Genomic DNA, 19,196 nt, shown 5'->3' on the forward strand with positions numbered 1-19,196 from the left:
CAGGTGGCTTAGGACTGTTTCCTGGATTCCATCAAAAGTCACACCACGTGATGAGAGGGTAGAAGTATAAATAATAAAAGAAAAAAAGCATGCATGTTTGAAAAATATATCTACATTATGTACTTTCTAAAGAATAGATTTATATCAGCAAGGCTCAATAACACAATCTTTGGGTATTTACAGAAGTGAGAATCCCATCTCCAATCCGCAAGACATCCCTTCGGAGCACTGAGGGTCTACACGGTGCGATCATAAAGCCGTAACCGCAAAAGCTGTGCTATCCTGCACTTACGAGGAACGAGCAGCTGTGCTTGGCCTGCCCAAGCGCGTCGTTTACAACCCACAGCACCTCTACGGGGGAGGGATGACTAGCGAGCCCTGTCTCTGCAGGAAAGAAAAAAGTCCGGGAGAGGCTAAGCCGACCTACAAGTTCTCCATTTCACAGGACTTGTCACTCCAGAGCAGGACTCGAACTCGGCCCACGTTTGTAACCACAGTACTACCGTAATTTATGTGCTTTTTGTGTGTATAATACATTTGTTTCTGGCATGAAAGTGTATTTAATAAATGATCGGTTGTCTTGTATATTTCATTAGCTCACAATCTTTATATTTTTGAATTGTACTCTTCCCCTGGAGAAATGAACGGAAAGAGCAGTGGTCAGAATGAGGTGGGGCTTCATTCTTTATCTGTTACCTCATCTCATCCAAGTCCCCAAGCAGGGAGAAGGAGCAAATGTTCTCTTCATCTTTTAAAGAGAGGGCTCCAGTGATGGTGATTTACTCAACTCCAAAACTAAGTCTGGGGGAAGGGCACATGCAGCAACGAGAGCAGTATCACCTGTAGGAAGGCAAAAAGAGCTCAGGGGATGGCTCAATGGGTCAGCCTGATTTAATTTCAATTGATAATTCAATAACACACTCTAAAAATACTAGCATGCAATGGATTTGCTCTTTCTTGACATCTAGCAAGTTTCCACAGCCGACATGTAACATTATCATGAACTAGTGAAAAGAAGAGTCCACAGACAAGGAAAATCAATGCCACAGGCAGGCTGAAACCCAGGCTGGAGGAAAGGAAGAGAAAGGGCATATTTAAGAAGAGGGGAAAGTCTGGGAAAAAGACATCATCACAAGGACTCTCAAGCGTCATCCAGCAATCATATAATCATTCTTTCAAGAGAGAGTTACTTAGGTCCTATTTTGTGCGAGATTTTACAAAGGGCAAAGAGAGACCACAGCGTCCATGGTGGCAGCAAGTTGCGGGGCTATAATACAATTCTAATCTTGGTACCTTGCACAATTTTCCTCAGTATAAAGGCAAAAATTAAAGTAAAATAATACTATGTAAACCATACACATTGCTGAAATAAATTAAAGAAGACCTAAATACCTGGAAAAACAAACCACGCAAATTCCTGGATCACATGACAATATTCTTGGGATGGCAGTGCTCCCCAGAGTGAAGCGCACATACAACGTGGTCTTGATCACATTCCCAGCGGGCTCCTCAGCAATAACTGACTAGCTTCTGCTACAATTCATATGGGAATTCGAGGGTCTCAGTAACCAAAACGTACCTGAAAGAGTAGAACAAAGTGAGAGGACTTGTAATTCTCAATTTCAAACATTACAACTGTATCTACAAGTGAGATTAGAGGCCATTTTTAAGGTATTATTGTGTTTATCCTTATTTTCTAAATTCTGTACAACGAATATACCTGTTAGAATAAGAAAAATAAAAACTAAAGTATCTTTTAAAACATGCACACCGATTCATTCATTGGGGAAAATTATTTTAACTATAAAGAGGTAAACAAATATCTAGTGAAAAAGGACCACTTAAAAACAAGTCTGCATTTACAATTTTCATAAATTGAAAACTGAAAAGCACAAACACATCAAATTTCTAGGAAGACTGGTGAAACATATTAATAATTATTTTCAAAAATTCTAATTGCACAATGAAAACACAAGAAAGAGAAAATCGTGATTGACAGGAAACTGCGAACACGTGGAGAGCAAAGGCCTTGAAATCACTGTTCCTTTAACTCTGCTACTAGCTCAATAGGAGAGGAAATTCCTCACTGAGGGGACAGTGGAATCCCATGCATAAGATAGGATACACAGTACAAACTGCAGTAGTATCGGGAGTGAATATGTTAGAAGAATTCTGAAGTTACAACATTGCTGAAAAACTATAAAAACACTGACAGACAGATTAAAACACACAGTCATACATATTATATAGAAACATGAACTCTGCTCCCATGTTGCATAGAAATACAAACATATTTGTTCATTTATGGGCACTGATTACTTTATCCCAGGTAGAATATTTCAACTAAAACAAATAATCAATATTACACTCCTATTGTCAAATGTACTTGATAACTTACTCTGCTATGTAACCATATGTGTCTAAGATAGATCTAAAATTATTGAAAAAGAGCTTTGTATGGTTTCTTGAATTCTTCTCAAAATTCCAAGCTTAATTTTAAAATAGATCTGAGCAGAATTTCTATATTATCTTTTCCCTTGTGAAATGAAAAACACAGTCTGTTGTCAAAATTCTATCCTTACAATGATTCACGAGCACCATATCCTCACAAAACTGCTGGACAGCAAGTCACTATCCAGACACTGTGACCAAATAAATGAAACAGAAGGAAGACAGTGATCCTATTCTGGAGGGCTTATAGTCTGTGTCAACACTGGGGTTTTTACTTGATTGGTTTGATTGGGTAGCAAAATAAAATCAATCAAGTACTTTCTTTGAGCATTCTATAAGTCATGACTGTTTTTAGTGTCATTAGCAGGAAAGACTTAAGCATGACTTGGTTAGGTCAACTAGCAACAATCATCACTGGAGAGTGAGTAATAAAGAAGTTAACTGATAGCAATGCTTCTGCCTACATGAGACCTAAAATAAATCTACACTGATATCCGAAAGGAAAATAAGGAGATGAGGTCCCCAAAGAGAAAACAAACTAACAAGAAATCAAAAAATGAAAGTCATTTTCATTAACGATTCCAGGCAGTAGTGGAGCATGGTGGTGAAGATCACAAATGCTGGGGACAAACATGAGGGTCTGAAATCCCACAGCACTAGGTAGATGTGACACTGATATTTCAGTGAAATTTTCTGCATCTCAGTCTCCTATCCATAGACTGGGGACAACAACTGCACCCATCTCCTATAACGGTCCTAAGAATTAAGTTATTTTATATATAAAAGCTTAAATAAAATACCTCAGAGTTTAAATAATACCCCAAAAGCACAAGAAACAAAGAAAACAGAGACAAATTGCAGTTCATCAAAATTTAGAACTTTGCTTCAAAGGGCACCATCCAGAAAGTGAAACAACAACACAGAGGAGAAAATTTTTTCAAATCACTTATCTGGCAAGGAATTTGTATCTCAAAATGAAGAAAAAAAAACCCTACAACTCAACAATAAAAAGGCAACTCAATTAAAAGGTTAATAAAGTATCTGAAAAGGTATTTTTCAAGGAAAATATACAAATGTCCATAAAACACAATGTAATGATGTTCAATAGCATTAGCTGTAAGGGAAATCAAGTCAAAACCACTAGGAGAAACCGCTTCACACTCACTACAATAGGGTATAATAAAAAAAAAAGCGTAACAAGCACTAAAGAGGACACAGAGGAAGCGGAGCACGCAGCCCTTGCTGGTGAGGATGTAACACAGCGTGGCCACTTTGGAAAACAGCCTGGCAGGGCCTCAGAGAGTTGAACATTTCGTTTCTGACTTACCCAGCAATTCTGCTTTCTGGGCACACACGTAAGAGAACTGAAAACAAATATCCACATAAATAATACCACATGAGTGTTCACGGCGACATTACTCATCACAGCCAAAAACAGAAACAACCCAAATGCGTATCACCTGATGAATGGGTAAACAGTGGGGCCCAGCCATAGAGTGGAATGTTATTCAGCAATAGCATAGCATAGAATAGTGACTAAGGCCACAACATGAGCAAATATTGAAAACGTTACTCAGTGTGAAAGAAGTCAGTCACAATAGACGTTTCCACTTATATGAAGTGACTCGATTTACATGAAATGTCCAGCACAGGCAAATCCACAGAGAGAAAAGTGGCTCCTTGGGGCTGGGGGAGGATGGGGAAGATGGGAATGTCTGTTTATGCATACAGGGCTTCCTGTTGGGGGGATGAAAATATTCTAAGATTGAATGGGATGCACAATTCTGGGCATAGAGTAAAAACCGATGTACATTTTAATGGGTGAATTGTATTAAAACTCTTAAGAACAAAAGGACCTTGGGCCAGTATCTTCCATAGTAAATGCAAATTGCTAACTTTTATTAGAGGAAAAAGAAACTGCTCTCAGCATGAAAGCAGGAGATCAGCAAATGTGAGTTAACCGAAATTGGACAAGAGCATTTCACTTGAAACAGTTGCTGAGTGTACACGAAATATTCAGAAATAGGAAAATCACCTTGACATCACGAGGAAGCATTCTGTTTCAAATACAGATCAAGGATTCGGCAAGCCCAGCTGCCAGAAATGACCAGAGAAGAAACCTGGTTTATAAAACTAGCACCAGAGACAACAAGGAATGGTGATGAGGAAAGCAGGCGGCAAATATCTGGAACAGTTCACTACAAATAATTTCTCCACCAAAAATTGAAAAATAAAATGAAAGTGATGAAATGCTCTGTTGACATCTCGAGAATGGGCTTCCTTCTGTGCTCGACTGTTCTGTAACCCCGATTGAGAGACTAAGGAGAATCAGCATGGCTCCTGGGGGTCCCCAAAGGACTGCCCACCAGCACGCTGACCACCATCACATCTGCCAGGTTTGAATTGCAGAGAAGAGACCAAGTTCTGAAAGGCACAGGAAATATTGACAAGGGAAGAAAACGCTGAGGTCAGTCCTGGGACAGAGGCCCTCTGAGCAGAGGCCAGAAGGCTGCAGGTGAACTGCAGTAGACCTGGGGCAGGAAGGGATCACGGGGGAGCATATCTCAATTCTCTTCTGTCTCTGCCTCCGGTAGGAGAGATAAAGCCTGCATCCTTCTCACCTGGAACTGTGGGTTCTGGCTGGAAGAAGTCTTACTGACAAGGAATGATTATTCAAGACTCTGTGGAAAAAGTCAAGAAATCGAGAGGGATTAGGGAGCCATCTCCATAAGCCTCTCAAATGCTCCCATATTTATAGGGTATAATCAAAGGAAAACTTCGTTAACAGTTGTGAGATAGTAAGGAGGAAATTCGGGAAAGACAGGATGAGGCAGAGATTGTAGAATACACAATGAGTACAAAGGATTAGTGTATCTTTAGGGAAGTCATGGGGTGAGGGGAACAAGATACATTTTTAGATATGTTCATTAAAAAGCAGACCACCAAACCAGCCAGGTCCTTATTTTGGGGATAATACATTATCTAACAACACACAAGCCCAGCGTTTATAGCTGAGGGTCTCGGTCCTTGCTTTACAACCAGCAGAGTGCTATCTAAAACCTCAACTACACAAGCAAAGCATTGTCTCTGCTTTTTAAGGCAAGGCGTCTGGAGTGAGGATGCACAGGAACTTGCTTGTAAAGCAGTATCAAAGCATATTTTTTCTTCTTAAAATTCAGAGGCGACTGGGGTGTGTTACAATTTGTTAACCCAATCATCTGCTTCCACATGGAACCATTATGGAGGACACCCTAGGATGAAAATCCTGGATGTGGGTCTCTTCCTGCCATCTTCAGCCACTCTATCAGGGTCTAGGCACATCCGTGAATAACGATCCTACAGTACCACTCACTCTCTTAACTCCTGGTGATTGAAACTTAATTTTAGCTCTACACAACTTAACGTAGAAAAGTTTCAGCAATAAAAGATATAATATTCCATTTATATCTCATCATATTACTGATTTTCTGATTGCTCTAAGCTGCTTCTACTTGGTAAAGCACCTCATTCTGAAGCTGAATTCAGTAATTTCCATTGTGCATTTCTAGCCAGTTTGGGCTCGCTAACTTCTTTTGGTCAAATATCGATATACTTAATTGATTTCTTTGTTTATCAATTTCAACCAGGAGGAGAGGGAGTGTCACTCTTTTCCTCAGCCCACCCTCAACTCTTTTCCCATCAACTCAGGCCTCCTGAAAACAAAACAAAGTATTTTTTTCCCTTCTACTCTTTCCACAAACCCAACAGGAAACATCAGCCTGGAGAAAGAATTCAACACAAATGTTAAAACAAAAATCTATAAACCTGAAACAATACCATCTCCGAATCATGATACACAATGACATGAGATTAAGTGTGTCAGGCACAAAGCATGAGGGAGCCTGACTACCTGATTTCTATTCTTCAAAGGAAGGAAGGTTTTCGTATTTTTTATTATCATTCTTGGTCATTGTTTCTGATTATGCCAAAAAATAATTTATGAAATATTTATGCACTGCAATAACTGATTTTTATTGTATCAATTTTAGAAGGCATTCAGAGGGGATAGGAAAACCCACCTCTGTAAAAAATGCAAAATTTCTTCCCCTGTAAAGAACACGTATACAAAATGCAACAGAGAATTCAAATTCTTGTGGAGAGGAGCAAAAGACACAGAATCAAATCAAAGTCATTACAATGAGTCAATTTAAAATTCACTGGACAAACATGCTCAATGCATACAAATAATTTTAAAGGCACACTGCAAACCATTCACTTAATGATCTGCAGGCTAGAGGAAGAATTTCACTCTTTAACAGACAACAGAAATCAATAGGGTGCCCCACCAAACAAAGAGCAGTGAACAATCAGGTTTTTAACAGTTCTGAGAAATCAGCATGTTCTAAAGATCAAAATCCAGAAATTTTAAACATTCATTCAAACCACAATGAAAAAAGCACTTAAAGAAAAAAAAAAAAAAGAAAGTAAGCACATAGATCATTGCAACAGAACAATGAGAATTTCTTGTACCGCTAGAAGAAAGAACAGGCTATAGCCTTTTACTTGAAAAGAGACTACTTTTAAAAATAACTGCTAAAACACATTTCATCATTCATGTTGCATTTAAAAATCTGAGGTACATGTATCTGATCAGAAAAGCAATTCTGAGTAATAGTATGTTACAATTCAGTGCCAGTTTGCTTTAGAAGAAAAGAGAAAAGTTACTGTTTCTAATTCTGCACAAAGTTTAAAGAACCTCCCTGCCTCTATCTCCTCCCATTTCCTAAGCTCATGCTCCCTAATCCTTCTGAAACAAGTATGAGAAAGTCTTATTCCCAATATGCCAAATGACAACTGAATATCAATTTATTAGTGTAAATATATGCCAACACCTTGAAATGGAGGAGAAAGGTATCAGAAGTCTATATGGAATTTCTTTCTACCTTCCTGAAATCACACACACCAACGTTCACACAGACACAGACACAGACACAGACACATACCCCCTGGATTACTGGGCACTTCACAAGCTTAGTACTTACAACTTGTAGAAGGTAACTTTGTAGTTACTTTAAAATACAAAACTGTCAGCTTTTGAAAGCCTTCATCATCTGCTAAACCATCTAAATATCAAAGAGACCCAATTAGGCTTCTCTGTAGAATGTAATTTCCCTTGATGGCAAAACAGTCTCTAAGAAGTACTGGATCAAAGATTCGTGTTTATCACTACCTATGATCGTTTTTAAGCACATTAACAGATTCAGAAATGTATGTCTCAAAAACATTTATTCCTATTGAAATAGTATACGTGTTCAATTGTCTATACAGTGACTAGGTCCCATGATGGTGTTTAAGAGCTATTTTGTGTATAGCAATATTTACCTTCAAGTGCAGAAAAGGAGGGTGTGTATTACTCAGTTGTAGAGCACCTGCTTAGCATGCACAATGTCCTGGCTTCAGTCCCCAGTACCTCCAAAAAAAATAAATAAAAATAAGTGCATATTTAAAAATAAGAATAAAGTTATAAAAAATGCAGACTAAAAACCACTGCAATCTAGGTGCTACAATTATACTAAAAAAACAAGTGTTTCTATCAAATATTAACTATATGCCAATCACAGAGACAACCAAAAGTCACACCTGAAGCATCACGTGTGATTCTCAGCAACCCTACTAAGTAGACACGGATGAGAAACCCGGCTCTGCGGATGAGGAGACGGAGCTCGGAGGAGCCGGGGACGCTGACTGTCCTGCTCCCCGTGACACCGCGTAAGCCCAGGGCAAGCGCTGACAGAGCTGCACTGAGGGGACACCCAGCTGCATGGAACCTTGGGGCACTGGGGAGTCCCAGAAAACACTAAATACTTTTCAGTGAAAAACCAGCTAAAATATATTACACTGTGCTGCATCCTTTAAACAGGGAAAGTGACTGAGACCTTTTTGATGCCTCCGTGTCCTTTCTGCCATTATCAGTTACTTGCCCTCACAGTGCGACCAGTGATGATCTGGACCCCATATGAAGTGCACTCAGATGGAAGAGCTTTTAAAGCTGGTTTATGAAGTTTGTAAGACTGTCTATGACTCACAAAGGCGGTCATTCATCACTTCTCACCGGTGTGGACGTACCACCTGAAATCACTCCTTTCTGCTTTTTAAAATCCCTTCATCTACTCCAGACTTTTCAACAGCAAAGAAGTAGCTCAACCACAGACAGTGGACAGCTTTTCACCAAATGGACTCGAACAGCCCATCTGACAACCTGGAAGCCCTTGTTTTCTATTAAACCCACTTCCAGGTACTTCATCATTTTCTGATTGGTGGACTCGGCCTCTGACTGGCCTACTCAGAGAGCTCCCAACCTCACATCCAGGGGTGGGAGAGGACCATGCTGTTGGGGGAAATCAGTGAGGAAGCTGGACATCCTCCAGCCACGTCTGCACGGGTAGAAGTGCCTCAACGTGCTCAGAAATTATACCGTCATCATCCCTGGGCTCCCATGGACTGGTTTCACATTAACCAAGCTCATGAGACACTGATGCAAGGAAACCAGAAACTTAAATTTTTAATGTAACAGAAGACGTGAATCTATGAACCAGACTGAAATATCAGAGTTCAACCATGAGTACATTTTCTCCTCCACGGCCCAATCACGGGCAGGCAGTCACATGGCAAGCATGGACAGAAACGGAGCAGGAAGGGTTTCTAGATTAATTCAATGGACTATATTTCTATTATACGAACAGATCTACTGCCCAGAAGTCAATTAACGCCAATCACGGTGCACTCTCCGTGGACAGCGGCCAAGAAATGACTATGAGCTCCTGTGTAACACTCCTTTCCCTGTCCTTTCTAGGCTAACTGATGCACAGAGGTATAAAGATTCAGGGATGTCGATAATGCTAAACACCCAAAGCCCATCTCTGGGAACCTCAAAACCAGACAGCCAGGGTTTAAATACCAGCTCTGCCAATTACTAGTTCTGTGATTTTGCCAACTTAATTACCCTCTGTGTGCCTCAATTTCCACACTGTAAAACTGGGATAACAATCAAACCTTCCTTACTCGCTTGTTGAGAAGATTGAAGGATTCATTTCTGTAAAATGCTCAGAAAAGAATGTAGCACATTTTGGGTGTTCAACAAATGTCAACTTAATATCAAATTGTTTTACAAGTGTCCCCTCTAATCATCTTATCTGTTTCCTGGCTAGCCTAAGTCCCAAATAAAATCCTTATTTCTCCTTTTACACACTCTTGGGGAGCACCCTTATGTTCCATCCAACCACCTGTTTAAACTGAGGGAGTGGATGTCTCCTAACCACTCCTCTGGGCCATGGAGGGTGCTACTCCCTTCACACCCCTGGCCCCTGGCCCACAGCTAGCACTCATTACACTAACAGAGTGAGGTGTGAGTCCGGGGAGACAAGCAGGGCATGTGAAACCCTTCCTTTCACTCCAGTGTTGGTCACCATTGGGAAGCACGTGGGATGCTCAGCTCCATGTCAGGAAAGCCCTGTGCATGAAAGGGCAGGTCTTCTCAAGGGAAGGCTCGCTGTGGCCCAGAGCTACATGGGACAGGGTGAGTCTGTATTTCTGGGACACAGTATCATGACACGCATTTTCCCACAGCCTTGAAGTTCATGGAGAACGTGGCTTCATCAGTAACAAAGAAGACATTTATTGCCTGTCTACTCTTTTGTGTCATCTCTCAGTAGGCTGCTGGAGACAACATATGTATAAGTATTGGATCTCCTTAAACCCCAAAATATATGAAGTAACAAATAATTCTGTGGCTTAACGTTGGTTTAGGGCGACTGTGTAACAGTTCTGACTCTGCTGATGCTAAATTATGGGTATAGGAACTATGGAACCTCCTCAAATATCTTTCATCATAAAACCACCTCTTCTTATTTTCCTGTTTCTTAGTAATTGCCAAAGACTCTCAAATGATGGCTTCACACAAAACAGCAGCTAAAGTTTAAGAGCCCTCTTGACATACACACTGTGGTAAACACTGCACATAATTTCTAATTCTCACAATTCTACAAATCAGATACGAATGTCCCCATCTCACAGACGAGGGAAAAACTCAAAACGAACTGACTCAGGCTCAAGTGGCTCAGTGGCAGCGCGTGCAGGCAAACCATATCAAAAACTACACCCCTTCGTATATGTACCAAATCTCCTACCACCAATTAACACACAGCGGCGGGGTCAAAACTCAGGGAACTCAATACACTTTTCACCTTTAAGGTCCTCCAGATGCCGCTTCTAGCTGTTTTATAAAATCCCGGCTCACTGGTTTCTAACACTAGAAGAAAAGCCCGATTTTGCTATTGTTTGCACAGCAAGTCTGAAATGTTCACAGTGAGATGACAGAATAAATCTAAGATATAAGCAGAATAACTTTTCCAGTTAGACAGACATAATGGACATTGGGCTATTCTGAAGCATTAAGTAAAGTAATCAAAATAAAATAACGTTGTTTAAGCCTCCTTTTACAAACAGGAAAGTTAAGACTGTAAGTAGGTGCAACAGTGCCACCTATGGGTAAAATGACCTTCCAGGTTACCAGGAAAGATGCAACACAAAAATTGCCTGTAGGATCAGTAACGAGAATCAGATAAATAAAACTTATATAGCACATGCTGCACTTTGATTCGGGGGAAAGGAGGGATATTCAGTATTTAATCTGATATTGCTAATACTCCTGAATATAAACAGAAGATATAGGCTCATGGAAACTCATCTTAGAAGAGGAAAGAATCCAGTTCAGCCACTTCATTTTACAGGAGGGGAAACTGAGACATGGGATCTGTCCTCCTGGCAATCAGCAGCAAAGTTCTCCTATGCCTCATGTCTTGCACTGTAGCAAAAACCAACAGATCTGTACTAGGCCTATATTCATAAAATTCACGTTTGTATTTTTCCAACAGTAGGTTATCTAAGTATCTTGCAAAATACTAAAAGAGCCAGGATATCATACAATTTTGTTGCCATACAAAAACATTTATTTACATAATAAAACAGCATGAGCTTTATTCTCTCTATTAAAAAAGTGACATGTCAAATCAATGTTTTGATATTTTAAACCTGTTAAGAATGTAGAAAAAAATCAAAATTTTCTTTAATCACAAAATAGAGGAGTTTATTCCCTGAAAATGATCAATATGGATTTTACTAAACTTAACGGATCTGGTCAGAATCCCACGAATTTAAATGTCTGAGTGGATGGTTACACGGCAACATAAATTCTGATTTGTAACAATACATATTCTGTGTAAATAATCTTCAAGGTCATCTGATTAAGGCAATTTAACTAGTCCCTGTCTCACTAGAATGATACAGATTTCATTAAAACTTCATACTACACCAAAAAAAAAAAATGAATCCTTGTTACTTTAAACCATATTCAAATATATCATACAAATACATATTGAATATGTATCAGAAATAAGCGACACTCTTTAGTATTCAGAGTTGATCCTTCTAAAATATCTGTCATTGTGACAGCACACTTTTATTAAGCACCTCTTGGGTTCTTTGTATACAAGGCATCTACCTCTCACAGTCAGACAAATTAAACGATATTACTCAAATTTCACAAATGAGGAAATGTACTTAAGCCATGAAAATAAAGTACATATTCATCAACAGGAAAGAAAAGAGTAAAGACTTTTCTTACAATATTCACTGACAATCTTTTCTTCCATATTAAAACTACATAAAACCAATTCAGTCTTTGTAAGTATTTCTGTCAAAAAGGGCCACAAGAGAAAAACAAGCAACATCATTAGCAGTGGTTGGACTTTAAGAGCTCACTTCTCTTTTGCACTATAATTATTTTTAATGTTTTGTTTTTAGTGCTTACAGAGCACTAAAATAAAAAAATAACTTTTTATGTAATTACTTGAGAATTAAAAATTTGTGAAAATGAACAATTTTAATTTCTGCCACTCTGTCTCAACTTCTCAATGGTGTCTCTCCTTTCAAGGCCTCATCAGTCTGAGGTCACTAAACTCGGCCGTTTATGGAGTCACAGGTGTTCGGGTAACCACTTAACGGGAGGCTGATAAGAGGAGCAATTAAGAATGCATTCTGTGCAGCCTGGGTTCCAGCACCGAGCTAGCCACAGCCTGCTGCGTGTAATTGGGACAAGCTGCTCCATCTCTCAATCCCTCAGCTGCAAAAAAGGAGACACTGATACCTACAATCAAACACCTGCTATGAATTAAAACATGAGGAAAACATTTTAGCCTTAGGTAGGTGTCCACTCACAGTGAGTTTGGTCATTATGATGATGAGGATGGCTGTTAACAAATTAAGCTAGACCAAACAGGAGAAATCCCCTTAAAGGAGAAACATTTTAAGTCAATGAGCATTTCTTTTTGGATGAATTGCAGAATATTCTAATGATTTTTTAATAAACCAAATTTTGTCCATTAATTATAGATTTACAGGTTCATGGACAAGTCTCCAGAAAAAGAATTAGAGGCCTCTTACCTCTGTAAACTAAGAAAGTAAATTTTAACAAAAATCACGGAGGAGATTATACCTCATTTGGGAGAGTAAGTGCTTAACATGCATGAGGCACTCAGTTCAGTCCCCATTAACTCCATTTAAAAACATGGTTTTTTAGGAAATGGAAAATTAAAGCAAAAAGATGGAGGAATACAGAATTTTTTAGAGACTCATCTCAGATTTAAGATGGGGAAGAAACCATCCATTTCTCAGAAGAAATCTTGAGGGCTATGTAAACTGGATCTGAGATGTCTAGTCCTTTAACATTATTCAAGAATTCATATTACCAAGTCTTAAAATTACCTGATAACGCACAGTGGTGATACTGATCATAACAGCTTCCATCACGGATCGAGCTCCGGCTAGGACTGCTCTGTTCTGACATCTCTGCCCCTCAGGCCTCACCAGGCTGAGAGCACTAAATTCGGTCATTCAAGAGCATCTTTTGTAAGTCCTCCATTTGTGCTTCTGACTCTCCCCTCACCAGCTCCTCTGAGGGAAGCACTGTTATCATCTTTCCCACTCACAGATAAGGCCACTGAGGCACAGAGACTAAACTCGTTCCAGGTCACATTGGCATTAAAGGAATTCTGTATTTCTGCTGTTTGCTTTTGACAAAGGAATCTGAGATATCAATTCAAGGCAGACTGTTAAATAATCAAGTCTGTCAGGTCTTCACCTCAAAGAGCAGATAGTATAAATTCCTGATGTAGGATGAGGCTGCCGCCACAAACTGACTCAGCTTGAAATTAATATCCAAGATGAAGCAGCGGATACACGTAAATATTCACGATTGTCAAGTCTGCTCACGGGTCTGGGCCCTTCACTGCCTGAACGGGGGTGAAATCCCCACCCGTGTCTGGGAGAGATGCACGGTGCTTCCCAGGCTCAAACAGGCTTCACGGGCTATTTCCTCCCACAGACTGGCCTCAACGATTAAAAGCTCTCAAGGTTTTTACACCATGCAAAACAAAAAGACATTTCTGCAGATGGAGCACTTTCTTAGGCTTAAATCTTTTTTTGCCTACACTCACCCAGGGGGAAAAAAGAAACATGACTCTGCAAAGTCTCTGACCCTCACCACTCACAGGAGTAGAACAGCCACAGCAGAAGATGGCTCTTCACATTGCAGGATGAGAACAAAATAAAGATGCCCCAACAACAGGCACTCCCAGACACAGCGCTCAGCAGTCTTCTGCAAACTCACGGTTGTGTAGCACCCATCACCTTCTATTTCCAGAACACTTCATCACCCCTAAAGAATCCGCCTATCACTAGCAGTCACTCCCTAATCCCCCTCCAACCAGCCCCTTCCAGCCATCACCTGCTCTCTGCCTCTGTATGTGCCTTTTCTGGGCATTTCAGATCACTGAAATCAACAATATTTGACCGTTTGTGTCTGCTTCTTTTCAATTAACAAGCTGTTATCAAGGCTTGTATATTTTGAAGTGGTATCAGCATCTCTTTCTTTTTTTTTTTTTGAAAACGTTAAAGATTATTAGAAGGTGGTAAGCACTATCAAAAAGAGTAGAGTGGAGCATAAGTGATTGGGTTTCAAAGGGAAAAGTGTGGGTTGAACAGTCAGGGTGGACTTCCAAAAACAGGTGGCCTTTTTCATTTTCCTCTTTTTTTTTTCTTTTTTATTCACTCTTACGTGTGAATAATCTTCCACTACATGGAGATACTACATTCTGTTCATCCATTCAGCAGCTATTTATGGACGAGTTCCAGAAAACTGAGTGTAAGAGTTGACTAGCATGGATGGCATTTAAGCAAAGGGCAAAATGTGCTTTCAAAAAAAAAGCCAACAAACAGAGGCACAAGGAAATTCAGTGCGTTTCTGAGCAAAGTGCTTGCTTGCTTCGGCAGGACTACCGTGCAGGACTGTGGCGGATATTGGCAGGAGTCACGGTGTGGGAGAAACATGAGAAGACTCCCCACTGCAAGTAGCTCAGACAATTCTCCTCCCTCATCCTGTATTGTTAGAGCAATGTTTCTAGGTTACTCTTATTTCAAGTAATAGCACTTTAACTGCACATCTGATCATCTCCATCAGACCACCTTTCCTCCAAGCAACAGAAAACATTCAATGACCTGAGCAGCTCCAGGACATAATGGTGATGGATTAGGGAGTCCTGCAGCATTCCAGCCTGCAGGCACAAACCCCACATGTGCCCTGGTGATGTCCAGAAAATAAAATGCATGGAAATATCTCACTGTTTTTACACGACATCTGCCCTCAATTTGCCCCTAAATCATGCTCGCAAAGCACTAATCAACCCTCTCAATACAAAAATAAAAAAGCTAAGAAGGCAAATTTAGGCTCTTTCATTGAAAACCAGCAACCATCACTGCCAGTATCTGAGCTGGAATGCTCCTGACTTTGAAAACCACTGCGCAGTTACTTTTCAAGCGTAAAACTCATATATGTATTCCATGTAGATGATATTGCAGTAGGATTTTTCTTTTCAAAATTTCCACTTGCAACATTAGCACAAGAAAGTTTATGTATAGGCTTTAAAAAATCAATTATCCTCCACTTTCTTAATTTTGAACTAATTATTATTTTATAAATGTGGCTATGCTGCGTATTATAAACCGTTTGATTTCTGAAAACAAGACCTTTATGACCTCACTATTTCAGAGAAAACTTTAACGATTCTTTGAGAGGTGGGGCCTGGGGCGCCCACTATCAGCTCTTTAAATACTGACAAGGATGTGCTATGAAGTAATGCAAAGGCTCTAACTCCACATTAGCTCAGAAAGCAAAGAAACTACACCAAAGACTTCCTTAAATATTTTATATATTTCTATTCTTTTGAATATTAAAGTTCTTAAATGATATGATTTTTTTGAAAAAGACAACAGCTGTATTAAATTTCCTCTCACCAAGAAAGCAATCTTTATGAAGTAAAAAACCCCTATGGAAATCGAAATGACAGGACGTTTCTAGCTAAGTGAACATCCAGATCTGAACACAAACCTAAATCCGATCAGATCTCACTCGAAGGAGCTCTACAAAGTCCTGGGCAACCCTGGAAATTAGCTCTTTTGTTCCAAATGTTGGCTGAGCTAAGATCATCACACTAGGCAGGGAAGGAGAGAAGAGGAAAATCCACCTGGCGGCCTCCATCAGTTTTCTTCCAGCCACAAAATGCCTCTAGGTCGGCCCGCTAACAAGTCCCCCAATAAGGAAAGCCGGCATCCACACTGCCCCTGCCATCCCCAAGTAGCCCCGATGCCCATATCCCAGCCTGTGAATGGTCTTCTAATGATCCCCCAGTTGGTGGCACCCACCCCCTCTTCCCCGCTATACAAACACAGAGAGCCACGGCAGCCTTCCCAAAGCACAAATTTGATTACATCAACCCCCACTTCAAACCCTTTAGAGGCTCCCTGTTAGAGTTCTAGCCCCACCCCAGACCCTGCTCGCCCATCCTCACCTAAGTACACAGGTCCCCAGTGACCACAGGGGCCCCTGACCTGCTCCTACTTCCCACTTGCTCCAGTCTCATTTTGACTGTTTCCCAAGGAAGCCTTCCCTCCCTCCAACCTCCACAATTTGTTCCTCTCTTCCTAGAACATTCTAGGCTAAGTCAACTTCTGACAATGCTAAGCTCTCAAGAATCAAATACATTTTGCTTACTAAAGTGGCTACACGCTCTCTCCCCTAGACTCACAGAAGTGCACGTGTAATGTATAAATGAATGACCGGTTGGGTCTCAAAGGGACAGACATACCTGCTCTCGCCCGTCCCGATCCTTCGGTCTGTAGAATATCAGAAGCAAAACCAGAAGTACCTTTCCTGAGGGTCACTTCTGTTGACACCCTTCACTGCCTACTGTGTCAGTTCTAGTAAAACTCAACTTCTTCCAAAGCCCTACATCCCGGACTCTCTCCAGTGTCCTCCCCAGCAGGGGCTCCCTCCACCCTGGACTGCACAGGGCACTCTCCCCGGGTGCCCACGCCAAAAGCCTCCAGGCCTCTGCCCGGGCTGCACCTGCGATCTGAGACACATTCTTGACTCCTTCTCCTGGCTGACTCTTACTCTGTCCTCACAACTGAATGTAGAGCCCATTTCTTCCAGGAATTCCTCTCCGATAATGTCCTTTAGGTCTTGTCTGGTCTCTATCTATAGCAGCAGTACATGGTGACCAACTGGGTGTTTGCCCGCTCCTTTGAGACCACGAACACTTGGGAACCACGTGGGAAGGAGTGAGAGATTACAAGACGGTTGAGGGAAGCAAAAAGCAGAAATCACAGTCCAAGTCCCAAATTCAAGGATACTTTCTCAGAAAAAAGTATAAACTATTTCACACGTGTGCAATTTGGCTACTATTTTTGTGGCTTGGGGACAGCAAGAACTTGGTGTTCTAGTCCAAAACCTAGGTTACATGCAAAGAAATGTATATATTCATATCCAAAGGAAACAAGAGCTGCTCAACAACAGTTTGCAGTTAGAACTGAAAGGAAATTTGATAAAGGCAATCTCTCTCTCTCTCTCTTCTTTCTTTTCTGGCATCATATAATTTTAGAAGTATTTGCGTGACTAACAGACGTCTACAGCCCGTGATTCTGCACTGAAGTGTTTGGGGCTGAGGAAGCCCAGATTACATTCACTCTGTAAATGCAATCACACCAACACACTGATAGGTGCCGTGTGGTGAAACTGATGTTCCAAAGCAGGCAACCTTATTAGGTAAGAGAACTCTGAATAGAAAGTAAGAAATGCAATGTCCTATACTGAATTTCATTTGCTATATGGGCCATTAACTGATAGTATATCTTGACTAATGAAACCCAAAAATAAATTGTCAATGTCGGTTTTCTTCATCTGACCATTTTATGCTAACTTCGGATATTAAATCCTCACTCCATACGGAAGCTCAGGCCTATGCTGCAGCACAGTTACACCCCGTGGAAGAAAGCCGACCAAGGGAGAATTGGAGAGTTTCCCTTTAGAAGCTGCGAAGTGTGGTTTTACACCTGTATATCATTTGCAACCACATCATCGACAATGGAGTTAGACGTTACCTCTGTGGGGCGAAAAGCACTGCATGCTTCAGAACCATCAAAGAACGCTGAGCTTTGTGAAACAGTCCTGAGGCACTTAAATCATACTTTTTCTGAAAGGCTCCAAATCTGACCCACTTCACCATTCCAGGTATAACAGGGAAGTACTGGAAACAGTAGAGAGAACATGCCCTTGAAGTCTGACAAGGCTCTGCTTGAATCCTGCTACAGCATTTATCAACCGCTAAACAAACCAATTCCTTAACCCCTCTGAGAAGGCTTCCCAATCCCCAAAAGGGGGCTGTCAGCGCCCACCTGGGAGTCATGGATGTGAATGAAACACGCAAGTAGGGCGGCCGACTGCTACCTGACACGGGGCCTGGCTAGTTTCGCTCCGCTGCCCTTCTGCCCCTTTAAACTTGCACTGATCCCCCTGGTAAGGATCAAGTCCCCGGAACAGACTGCCCGTATCTTCTGTGTATCCCTGGATACATGACTTACACTTAGGAGGCCAGAAAAACAACTGCCTCCTCCCAAGTCACTAACAATATTCTTAAGAGTCTGGGTATTTTTAACTCTATTTTTCAGGGAGACTATTCCAGAACTTTCCAAGCACCATTCTCCAGGTTGGCTCCCCTCCCAGTGCCCATCCTTCTTACCTCAGATCCTCTGTCTGACTGCCTCCTGTTCATGGGAAAGCGAGTCCGGTAGGGTGGGGACTCCCTAGGCCTCCCTCCCTCCCTCACAGGTGACTGTGAATACCTTCTCCCCACTCCAACTCCAGATTCTGAGGATTCTAACCTTCCGTATCCTGCAGCCTCTGCACCTTCCTAAGACGCACACGTGGCCAAGACTCTCCCTTTGGATTTCTTTCTGGCTGGCCCTGCTGACCCCCAGGCCCCTTAAGGATAAATGGGATTGCTCTGAAAATGATAAACGCCGCTGGCTGACACACCAAAGCTGCATGGTCTGGGCTTATCTCCAACCGAGGCACAGCCCTCCCCTCCCTCAGCCTCAGTCTGCAGCTCTCGAGATGATCTAATTCACATGCAAGGCGGTGAACACCAGCTAAGAATGACGACTCCCAACTTGTATCTCTAGTCCAGCTCCTTCACCTGAGCCCCAGTCTCAAAGAGCCGAGTGCCTCTTTGAAGTCCTAACTTGGATGAAAAATGGCATCTTAAAAATGCCTCATGTCCACCATTTACTCTGGAATTCGATTCCTGGCAGGTACC

The 19,196-nt window shown here is 41.2% G+C and overlaps 2 protein-coding genes across 2 annotated transcripts in view; both read right to left on the reverse strand.

Annotated features, from left to right (window-relative positions):
* The window catches only part of LOC140694895 (trafficking protein particle complex subunit 9-like), a 38,961-nt gene extending 25,459 nt beyond the window's left edge, over positions 1-13,502 (reverse strand). The window contains exons 1-3 of the mRNA XM_072957915.1: positions 13,252-13,502; positions 7,813-7,900; positions 697-840 (exon numbers count right to left, since the gene is read on the reverse strand). The gene's annotated coding sequence lies outside the window, so the exon portion shown is untranslated. The remainder of the gene's footprint in view (positions 1-696; positions 841-7,812; positions 7,901-13,251) is intronic.
* Positions 1-19,196, reverse strand: part of LOC140694894 (trafficking protein particle complex subunit 9-like) — a 410,228-nt gene that overhangs the window by 382,033 nt on the left and 8,999 nt on the right. The gene's annotated exons all lie outside the window — the stretch shown is intronic.

This window comes from Vicugna pacos, unplaced genomic scaffold (assembly GCF_048564905.1).
Source record: "Vicugna pacos unplaced genomic scaffold, VicPac4 scaffold_109, whole genome shotgun sequence".
NCBI lineage: Eukaryota > Metazoa > Chordata > Mammalia > Artiodactyla > Camelidae > Vicugna > Vicugna pacos.